Here is a 12194-nt window from a genome sequence, read left to right as displayed (position 1 = left end):
ACATATTTATTACTGAGGTTGAAATACAATTAGATAGAAAGGTGAAAATAATCAAGTCTGATAGAGGTGGTGAATATTATGGAAGATATGATGAAAGTGGACAACACCCAGGTCCATTTGCTAAATTTCTCGAAAAGCGTGACATATGTTCTCAATATACAATGCCTGGAACACCACAACAAAATGGTGTTGCAGAAAGTCGTAATCGTACATTAATGGATATGATTAGGAGAATATTAAGTAATTCGTCTTTACCTCCTTCGTTATGGATGTATGCTTTAAGGACTGTCGATTACTGGTTAAATACGGTTTCTAGTAAAGAAGTTTCAAAGACACTTTTTAAATTTTGGATTGATAGAAAATCTAGTTTAAGGCACCTGCATGTTTGGGGTTGCCCGACAGAAGTTAAAGTATACAATCCACAAAAAAAGAAACTGGATTCAAGAACAATCAGTAGTTTCTTCATTGGTTATCCAGAAAAATCTAAGAGGTATAGATTTTGTTGTTCTAATCATAGTACGAAGATAGTTGAAACTGAAAATACTAGGTTCATTAAGAATGACGAAGTTAGTAAGAGTGAAGAATCACGTAATGTGGAAACTAAAGAAGTTAGGGTACGAATTCCTCTGCCCTGTACTTCTTTTAAATTTATTGTTCCTGGCGCTGTTATACAACAAAGTAATAAAGAACAACAAATTAATGTTCCTACTAATCACAATGAAGCTATAATTGATGAACCTGTAGTAGATGAACCACAAGAAGTAGCATCAAGAAGATCTCAAAGACAAATAAGATCTGCTATTTCTGATGATTATTTGGTATATCTACATGAGTTAGAAACTGACTTGGGAATTGATGATGATCCAATTTTATTTTCATAAGCCATTGAAAGCAATAATTCTGATAAATGGATCAATGCTATGAAAGATGAGTTAAAATTGATGATATAGAATGAAGTTTGGGACCTTGTTGAATAAGTTGAAGATTGAAAAAGAGTTGGATGTAAATGGTTTTTTAAGACCAAACGTGACTCAACTGGCAACGTCGAACATCATAAGGCTAGAGTTGATGCCAAAGGTCTCACTCAAAAGGATGGCATTGATTATAAAGAGACATTTTCACTTGTCTCTAAAAAGATTTTTTGTATATTATAATGGCCTTGGTAGCTCATTACGACTTAGAGCTAAATCAAATGGATGTGAAAACAGCCTTTTTGAATGAAAATTTGGAGGAAGAAGTTTATATGAATCAACCTGAGGGGTTTTCTATTAAATAAAAGGAACACATGGTGTGTAAACTTAAGAAGTCAATATACGAAATTAAGAAAGCTTTCCGAGAATGGTATCTGAAGTTTAATGAAACGATTGTCACCTTTGAATTTAAAGAAAAAACTGTTGATCGGTGTATATATCAGAAGGTCAGTGGGAGTAAGTTTATTATGTTAGTCTTGTATGTTGATGACATCTTGCTAGCTACTAATGATCTTTGTTTGTTGCATGATACCAAGAAATATCTCTCTAATAACTTTGAAATAAAAGATATGGGTGAGGCATCTTATGTGATTGAAATAGAAATATTTCGAGATAGATCACACGGATTAGTGGGATTGTCTCAGAAAACCTATATTAATAAAGTATTAGAGAGTTTTAGAAAGGAAAAATGCTTATTAAGTTTCTTTTAAATTCAAAAAGGAGATAAGTTTAGTCTCAATCAATGTCCAAAGAATGACTTGGAACGAAAGCAAATGAAAGATATTCCTTATGTATCAATAGTTAGGAGTCTTATGTATGCACAAACATGTACAAGATCAGACATCAGTTTTGTTGTTGGGATGCTGGGCCGATATCAAAGTAATCCTAGAATAGATCACTAGAAGGCTGCAAAGAAAGTGTTGTGATACTTACAAGGAACGAAACATCATATGCTCACTTATAGAAGATCTGATCATCTACATGTGGTTGGATATTTAAATTCAGATTATGCTGGTTGTGTGGATACAAGAAAATTCACATTTGGATATTTGTTTCTGTTAGCTGGAGGAGCAATATCCTGAAAGAGTGCGAAGCAGTCTGCTATAGCTGCATCCACTATGGAAGCTGAGTTTGTGGCATACTTTGAGGCCACAGTCCAGACTAATTGGCTGCGAAATTTTATTTTAGGACTTGGACTAGTCGACAATATAACCAGGCCGCTAAAAATTTATTGCGATAATACTGCTGCAGTTTTCTTCTCTAAAAATGATAAGTATTCGAAAGGTGCTAAGCATATGAAATTGAAATACTTTTCAATTAAAGAGGAAGTCCAGAAACATAAAGTGTCAATTGAATATATTAGCACCAAGCTGATGATTGTTGATCCTTTGACGAAAGGGTTACCGCCCAAAATATTTGTTAAACATGTTGAAAGGATGGGTTTTATTGATAACAATGAATGATTTTATGTAAAGACCTTATTATGTTTATGTAACTGACACTTTGAGCTCAAATTATATATGTTTCTGTTATTACCTGTTTTCTCTTGTATACATAATATTGTGAATGATGATGACATGTTCTAACTTAGATAAGGGATTCTAAGCATTATCGTTGGACCCATTTTGTATTTGAAAGGTTATGTTAGGTAATTGACTAATATTGTAGTAAATGAAAGGAATTATGTCAAGTAAAGTAACGTACAACCGCTATGACTCATTTTAGTTGATTTATTTAACGATGAGAAATGATGTTTAATTTAACGTTAATTGTGCACATGATTGACGTACATATTAAACCACTAAATTAACACTGTGTGTGCCAAGTGGGAGAATGTAAATTTCTATGGCCCACATAATTAATTTATTTACTGGTTTAATAATAATTGAATAAGTTAAATCCTAAATCTGCATGGGGAGTTACCTAGTAGGATTAAACTACTGACTAATATGTTAGTTGGATAATTACTGACTCCTAGTAGGATAATTATTGTCTGTTAGTGGGATAACTGCTATTAGTGGGATAATTATTATATCCACAAATCACATTGATGGAACGTGAAACTATAACTGTCTTCTCTCCATATTATAAAAGGGTCCTCTCTCTGCCAAAAGAAGAATAAGATCCATCATATATTATTCTGAAACGTAAGGTTAAGAGAGAGAAAAATACTTTTGTGCTTCCGCTAAAACTATGGAGAATTCAGGTAAGTAATTCTTCACTTAATTACTGTAATTTATTTATGTGAAAATCATTAAGTTCTATTTTCCAAAATAATTGATTGAGATTATTTATATTAGATTTTTTAAGTTATACAATTTATTAAATCCTAACAGAAAAAACAAGTGACATTGTCTTCTCCAACGCATCACATCGAACACCCCACCCCGTTCACATTATCCCACACCCACCATACACACACCCCAATGCACCCCCACTCCACCCCACCCGCATCCCCACCTCCCACACCACTCTAACCCCACCCCAACACAAGAAAATAAGTAAGAAACTACTTATTTTTTAAAAAATATTTTTTAAAGAAAATATTTTTTATAAAAACATTTTCCTCCAACCACACTTTATATATCTCATAACTTCTTCACTATTATATTCCCCTCTTTTACCTACGTTTAAATGTCCTGCCTAAGTCAAAGTTCTATCGAAAACTTCCTCTTTGCCTTCACAAGTAGAAAAACGAAACTTAAAAACAAAAAGTCTTAATTTTCTTATAACGTGAGTTATAAATAACACCAACTAATTCATATATTCTATTTTCTATTTCTGTTTTCTTTCTCAAAGTTGTTGGTTTGGTTGGAGGGAGCATAAAGGGCAGGTGGGTTTATTTATGAGATAAATAAAAAATAAAAATAAAAAAATAAATGCAACTATCAATGTTATATTCATCGTTAGATGGTACGTCTAATTGGTTGAGAAAATTGAAAGAAAGGTGTCTTTTAAATCTTGAATGAAGGATTGGTGACATTGACCAACAGATAGGGTCAAACATCATTAGGAAACTTGATTAAATTAATTGTGGACTTGATTAATATTTTTAAAACTTTTTAATCTTTTCAAAAATACAAATCAACCCAACCTACACCCCTCTTCAATCCTAATCAACCACTCTCTCTCTCCAGCTTCTCCCAACCAACAGTTCTGTAAAATTTCTCCCTTCAACCTCCGGCGACAAATAGTTGGGCGAGTTCCTTTTCGACTTTCAACCGTCAATCGACGTGAATAATTCTCCGACGACAGCAACTTTGAGTTCTTCGTCCTTTCATTTCCTTTTTCACAGGTAAAAAATTATGAAGAAACAGAGGAACTTGAGCCAACTACTCTTCTGGTATTGAAATGTGGACTGAATAAAACCCTAATTTTTGGCATTTCTGCATTTCTTTTTCTCATTGTCGTACTGTTAATTCGAATTTGTTGGTGATTTTTTGTCACAGTTGATGTTCTTAGTGTGTATGTGTGTATGTGATATGTTGGTGTTACTGGGTTGATTTGTTATTTGTCTTGGTAGAAATGGTATTGCAACAGTGGAAACATCTGATGTAATAGATGAAACATATGATGCAACAGATGAAAATCTGATACAACAGATTAAAAAACTAATGCAACTATGAAAATCTGATGCAACAGTTAACAATCTAACTGATCATTCATCTGTTGCGACAGACGACTCTTCTATTTGGAAGAAATCTAAACAATATTGATCCAATAGATAACTGATTAGTGATCTATTTTTATTCTTTCTAACGGATTAGTGATCTATTTTTATTCTTTCTAACGGTTTACTCTTCATTTTAAAATCTAATGCAACAGATTAAAAATCTGATGCGACTATGAAAATCTGATGCAACAGGTGAACAATCTAACAGATCATTCATCTGTTGTGACAAACGACTCTTCTATTTGGCAGAAATCTAAACAATATTGATCCAACAGATAATTAATTAGTGATCTGTTTTTATTCTTTCCAATGGTTTACTCTTCATTTTACAATAGATTAGGACTCTATTTATTCTTTCCAACTATTTACTCATACAGGTCGATTATCTGTTGCAACAGATAACATTGCAACAGATTAGTGATCCATTTTTATTCTTTCTAATAGTTTACTCATCCGTTGCAACAGGTCAGTTATATGTTACAACAGATAAAATACCTGGTGCAACAGATTAGTGATCTGTTTTTATTATTTCCAACGGATTACTCATCCATTGCAACGGTTCAGTTATATATTGCATCAGATAAAATTTCAGGTGCAACAGATAGTGATGTTTTTATGGTTCCCACGTATTACTCATCTGTTGCAATAGGTCGATTATATGTTGCAACAGATAACATACCTGGTGCAACAGATTAATTATCTGTTGGAACTGTTACATTACTGTTATGCATTAATCAATTATAATCTATGTTATGTTCCTGTTAATTTAATATAACATGGCTCCCAAAATAAAAGAAATCGAATCAAGTCCAAGTAAAGGAACAAGTGTAGCAGCTCAGCAACATCCACCATTATGATCATAATGGTTGTACAGATTTTTCTCTATATTTTGTCGCATCTAGCGAATGTTCTTCATGCAAATGTCAAGACTGCAAGGCAAAACACGATGGAGTGATTAATGCTATTAATACACTAACTGCTTCTATAAAGAAAATAACATCTAAGAGGGGTGTCATTCCATCAAAGAGGATTTCATATCCAGACACTCCACAAGAGATCAAGGTGGCTAAGAGGAGAAGGAAAGACACTTCCAAGGCATCATCAATCATAAAAAAGCAAGATCGTAAATCCTTTGTCTTTGTCTTGCACCGATGTTCAGTGTGCAAGGGCCACAGAAGAGCAGCATGAGCTGAAGAAGGTGAATGTACATCATCTGTTCCAAAAAACAAACAAGAACATATCCATTTCAATAGATGATACATCTGCTGAAAATTATCAAAAAGATGTATACATCTGTAGCAACTGTTGTCTAACCTGTTGTATCAAATTCGTTATCTATTTCAATAGATGAGTCTAATATTACAACAGATGGGTCATCTGTTCAAAATTATCATACTGCTCTGACCTGTTCAAATTTGTCCCAACAGATAATCTATCTGATGCAGCATAAGAATCATCTATTGCAATAGATGGAAAATTTATTGTATATCTCTACTTAGCATTAACAATTCTGGCTTTTTAGGTGGATGTCACAGCTACTGCCGAAGAGCATAATATGACAGTTGATAATCCATCAACTGCTTCCAAAGATAAAGAAAAAAATGGAGCCTGTCAGTTTGGGAGAATGGAAGAATTACCCATTTAAAGGGTTCAACATCTCGAAAGAGGCTCTAAAAAAACTAATACAGTTGATCAACGACTATTCAGAATGGATTGTCGATGGGCTGTTAAAGCATCATGCCGGCAGGTACATAAATCAATTTTATGGATATTGGTTTATACAATTCTTGTTGTAAGAACCTAACATTGACACATATAAATTATCATGTAGAAAATAAAATAACAAGTGCTACAAAGTGAACAAATAGAGTCTTAGTTTTAATATGTTTGACTTTGTTGTTGCACATTCCGAAATGAAGAATTGGTTCTATTTGATGTCGCAGGCCCAATCTTGCTGGAATGATGAGGTTTAAAGGCCATACATATTACTATTAATTAATACTTTATTTAATTGCATCTGCGTATTGATCTTTTTGTCGCGTAATCTAAAATGTTTGATAATATGTGCAGCACATCGAAGTCATTTTTTACTACCTCCAAAAGAAGGCAAGTTGCAAACACAAGAACAATACAGATACACAATAGGCAATTATTTGTATAAAGTTTACATCAATAATTCCTACGATAAGTATTGTTAACAGCAGCCGAAAGTTCTGAAATGAGGAATGCTTAATCAACATCATCTAAGGTTTTAGCATTCCGGCTGGCTTACCTTGGCATTTGGTCGACGAAGTGTACATTCCAATCAATTGTGATGATGAATTTCATTGGGTGTTGGCTGTCGTCGTTCTAAAAGAGAGGCGCATCCGAGTTTATGATTCGATGTCGCGAAGGAGATGTTCCGGGCCGCCATCTGAGATACAAAAGCTAGCCAAAATATTGCCTACTTAACTTGATATGAGTGGATTTTTTATCAAAAGGTTCGTACTGATTGGTCGACGATTGAAGCATACCAGGATAAAATAACTAATCCATTTGATGTACAATATGTTGATGGAATTGCTCAACAAACCATTGGTAGACTGTAAGTTTAAGTGTCATGATTTAGTTTCATTTCACAAATTTTACAATGCTTGCATGAACTGTAATATATGGATTATTTGTTTTTTATAACGCAGGGATTGCGGTCCTTTTGTTGCCGCCTATGCCGAGTATTTGAGCGATGGATTACAAGTACCAAATGATGGATTTGATGTTGGATTACTCCGCAAAAGATATGCTGCTCTTTTATGGAAATATGGAAAAGTGAAAGCTCAGAAGCCGTACGCAACCGACATTAAAGATCCACGACAATCAAAGCTGAATTCCATAGCACTGGATGAAGAACAACTTGTCCATATTAATTAGATCTTTATAGCTTGAGTCTGTCAATGTAATAACCTATCCTCCTTGGTTTAACTTGTTGATTTATTTGTAGAGTAGATCGTTTGTACTCATAAGAATTTTTTTTACATTTCATTTATTTGTTGAGTTACTTCATGTAATTTCTGAAGGCTTTGATTTATTTTATTCTGTCTATGAATATAATTAATTCTGAGTTTTGAATATGTTAATTAAAATGGAGAACTAGATTCAAATATCGCAACAGATAATACATCTACTGCAACAGACGACATATCTTATCAGACAGATTTAGACATATGTTGCAACATGAGATGCAACACGTAGGTCATCTACTGAAAATTATATAATAGGTCTTCCTACTTTTTTTATTTGCTCCAACAGATTATCGATCAGTTGCAACAGATAAGTTATATGTTGCAACAGATCGTAAATCTGTTGCGATAGATAGACGGGGAATATCTGCTTAACACAACAGATGACCAACCTATTCCAACAAATAATTAATCTGTCACAACAGGTACTATATCTATTACGATAGATATAAAATCTGTTGCATTATAAAAATTCAACTTTGCCAGACATAAAAATTATTGCCCCTATATGTATAGTGAATTGGCTTGAAATAAAAATTTGTTATCGTGTTCGTCTCTGTCTTTGAACATGTTATTTTTTATACACGGGCTCTAACTATTTAGGTAGTACCCCATATGCCCAGACCCATTGCATCTTTCCTACAACGGTGTCGCACACACCGGTCATTTGTGTGCCAGTCAGCAAACACTCTATGTATGCAAGCGAGTACGGCCCGCATGCTGAACCGGTTGTATTTTTTGGGAGCTAGATGCTCTTATTTCAACCTTTAAAAACCCTTGATTTCTTCGCCAAGACTTCAACCGGCAAATGATCTATCAGCTTACTCTGCATCAACAACTTAGGCAACAACTTCAAGAGTGGCTGCAAAGCGTCTTCTCGGTGAACACAGGTAAGTTGCAGTCATAAATATTAACCTTTCCCTCGTATAGTAGTATCTCAACAGTGAAAAAATGGGTGACATCCACGTTCATGATAGCAAGGATTCTCTTTGCCTTGGTCTAGCTCTTGTCATGTGGATATGGCCTCTTTCCTCTAATATAGTTAATCGCTTCTTCATCCCATTCGAATGTAGAAACTAACTGATCAAATCCCAAGCCACCAGAATTAGCTAGTTTACGAAGATCAGCATACCTATCTTTGTCCCCCTCTTCAGTCAATGCTTTGGCCTTCGTCTCTATGGGCTTTGAATTTGGATAGATCCAGCGGGCCTTCTTGCGTGGACTTGGGCTTGCTTACTGGCTTCGCTGAGGATGGGATTCCCTACCCGATGAATCTGGCTAAGCTATTAGGCACCTTTGAAATTATTGTAGAAGTTGAGGTCCATTATCCTATCAGCAGCATCATAAGCATCTGGGTACGCTAATTGCCTGCCCCTCATGAGGCAGAGAATTTCATCAACATACTGCGGTATAAGAAGATAATTTTTAAATAGGTTAGTAATTGTAAAGAATAAAACAAACAGTGGAAAGAATTCGATGCAGAGGGTTCTCTAAATCAGTTCACAGATTACCCAGCCAACGCAACTTATGCAATAGATGTGTATTATGTCGCAACAGAATACTAAGCTTTGCAACAGATTACACATCTGCTGCATAGATTCTTCTTTATGGAGCAGATTGGAAGGGTAGGTTAGCAAAAGTAAACTTACCTTGTCCTTGTACCACACACACATATTTGTCATATTCGAGAAGTCTTTGGCGGCAAATGAATGCATGGTGTATTCTTTTTGAACCTTCATCTTGATGAATTCTTCCAGTTCCTTCTTCTTTTCCTTGCCAAGCGCCACAAATATATCCACCTTCTTCAGTGGCCCCTCAACTTCAACAACTATTGGAACGGGAGGAGTTGCATTTTTTGCTGATTTTAGAATGGAGAGAATTTATCTAATTTTTATTCTCTTCCTCCTAACCTCCACTGTAGGAGTGCATGGCTCCCTAACCTCATTGGATGGTATGACACCTCTCTTGGATTTCAACTCTTCGACATCTTCAGCAATAGCCTCTAGTTTATCGAGGAGTTTATCCTCTCTATCCTTGCACACTTTGCATTTGCAATGAGAATATGAAGGTGGGGAAGGGTGAGAGGGACCACTGTAAGGGGGGGAGGGACCGGTGTATGGGTAAGAGGGAGGACCTATGCAAGGGGTGTTTTTAAATATATTTATTTTTTACTGAGCACCAACATGGTCATAATCACGACTGGCAGCAGAAGCAGAAGAAGGATGGCTGCCACCATCACAAACAATTCCACCAGCAACACCCCCAGAAGAAGCACCCAGATTTTTTGCAATTTGAGTTAAGTCATGAAGAGCTTCAACATTAGACTGACCTTGCCTAACTGATCTTCTTATGGATGTTGCTCCATCCAATTCCTTCTTTATTAACTCCACCATTGGGTCTTCTTTTGTATCAACAAGACCCAGAGTTAGAAAAGAAGTCATCCCCAGCTCATCAATGGTAGGCACGATCCAAGGATGCACAACCTACAAAAAAATGATAGGAGAAATTTAAATTATATAATAATAATTTGCAGTCAGTTGGATTACATGGGGCTCAGGTTATGTTAACACAACCAACTTATGCAACAGACGATCTAGCTACCGTAATAGTTGATCTGTATGTTGAAACAGATTGATAATATATTGCATAAGAATACCCATCTGTTGTATAATTTACAGTAAATGGGTAATATGTTGAATAGGGTTCAGAGAATAGAGCAACATATGGTTAATCTGTTGCGAAATATGGATTGTTTGTTACAACAGATTACCCATTGCGCCAGTAGCAGTTGATGGGTAATCTCTTGCAACAGATGAAACATCTGTTTCAATATCTTTCTTTGAGGAAAATTATTTTAGTTGAAAGAAGACATACTGTATCTTCCAGAGGGTTAAAGAGATCAGCCTCATTAATATTTTATTTTTTGCTCTCTACTGCAGCCAACCACCTAAGGATCCTTGGATAAGAAACCTTATTCGGGTAATCCATAAAATACTTTTAGAGGGGAGGAATGGCTTCACGTGCCCAAGCCTAAAAATTGTAAACAAGAAAGCAAGCAAAAAAAAAGTCACAAGTATATTCAATATAAATTAATGAATGAGTAAAAATAGTGATCAATTTTACCATGAAAGCCCAAGAAAAGCCGTATAATGTGGTCGTCTTTGCTTTAGCTCTTTCAGTAAATATTTGACAGTCAAGTAGTAGCTGTCGTAGCCCTAGGGATAATCGTTGAATTTTCCAAAATCATCAGCAAGCGCCAACAAATCACGTTCTATGACTTTCTTGACATCTCTTGCCAATAAAATGGAATGGACAAACCAAACTAAGCACAATTTCTCCCTATAGTGCTTTGGTATGTCTTTATTCTTAAGATTCGCTATTAAATCCTTCACTTTGTAGCTAGGTCCAACAATGCCCAACAACCTATATTTTTTTACCTTGCGTTTGTTGGACCCTTTGTGGGGTGTTTTCTTGATGGCAGGTTCTTCTGGACGATCGCATCTCAAGCCTGTCATAATGGCAAACTCTTTTAATCCAAAACAAATCAACATGCCACAGTAGTTGATCCAGACTTCATTCATCTTATTTCCGCCCTCCTTCAGACCTTCATCATCCCCCGCATATATGATCCTACGCTTGAGAAGGCCATATACCATGATCATTGGGAAACGGAGAGGGCAGGGCCCAGACAGCTCAAGAAAGTGTGCAAAGCAGCTCTTCTTAAAAAGTCTATCTATGTTTTCCTTCTTCATAATACTCCTAAGTTCATCAAAAGGTTTCCCCAATTGACATTTAAGTACAAGATCACCAAATACTGCATTAGGTTTATTCATCGGCATCGCAATTTGAAACTTGTCAATACTAATGGTTTTGACAGAATCATGTTGAAATTTCGATATTATTTCACGCCCCATTGGTGAGAAGGAGTTATCACTTTCCTCAGCTTCATTTTGCCCTGATTGAGATTGTTCTGGAAGTTTCTCCAAATCTATCTGTACTCTAGCCTTTTTTGTTTGGTGATCAGAAGTTGATCCACTTTCTCCACTTTCTGTTTCTTTTCTTTTGGGAGACATCTTTTAACTACAAACAAAAGAAAAACAAAATATTCATTGCATTTGATGTCTGTATAATTTTTGTAAAAAAGGTGAGACAAATTTCAATAAATTATTCTTACCACATAACCAAAAAAAATACTTCAACGAACAACCCATCAGTTTGAACAGATGGGAAACCCGAATCTGTTTGAAGACCTATTTAATATCTCCCCACAGATATTCCACCTATTGCAACAAGTGGAAAAATTTTAATAAATTATTCTCTGCCATATTACAAGAAAAGAAAATACTCCAACGAATAACCCATCAGTTGGAACAGATGGAGAATCTGTTTGAAGACCTATTTAATATCTCCCGATAGATCTTCCACCCGTTGCAACAGATGGACCACCACCACTACAACCAATGCCACGACCAATGCCCCTAATACCAACACCAAGACCACCGACACCACCTCCAAAAAGCACAAATACCAACACCACCAACAACAGCCACCAAC

Source organism: Capsicum annuum, chromosome 11 (assembly GCF_002878395.1).
Source record: "Capsicum annuum cultivar UCD-10X-F1 chromosome 11, UCD10Xv1.1, whole genome shotgun sequence".
Lineage (NCBI taxonomy): Eukaryota > Viridiplantae > Streptophyta > Magnoliopsida > Solanales > Solanaceae > Capsicum > Capsicum annuum.
Note: the sequence above shows the minus strand (reverse complement) of the source record.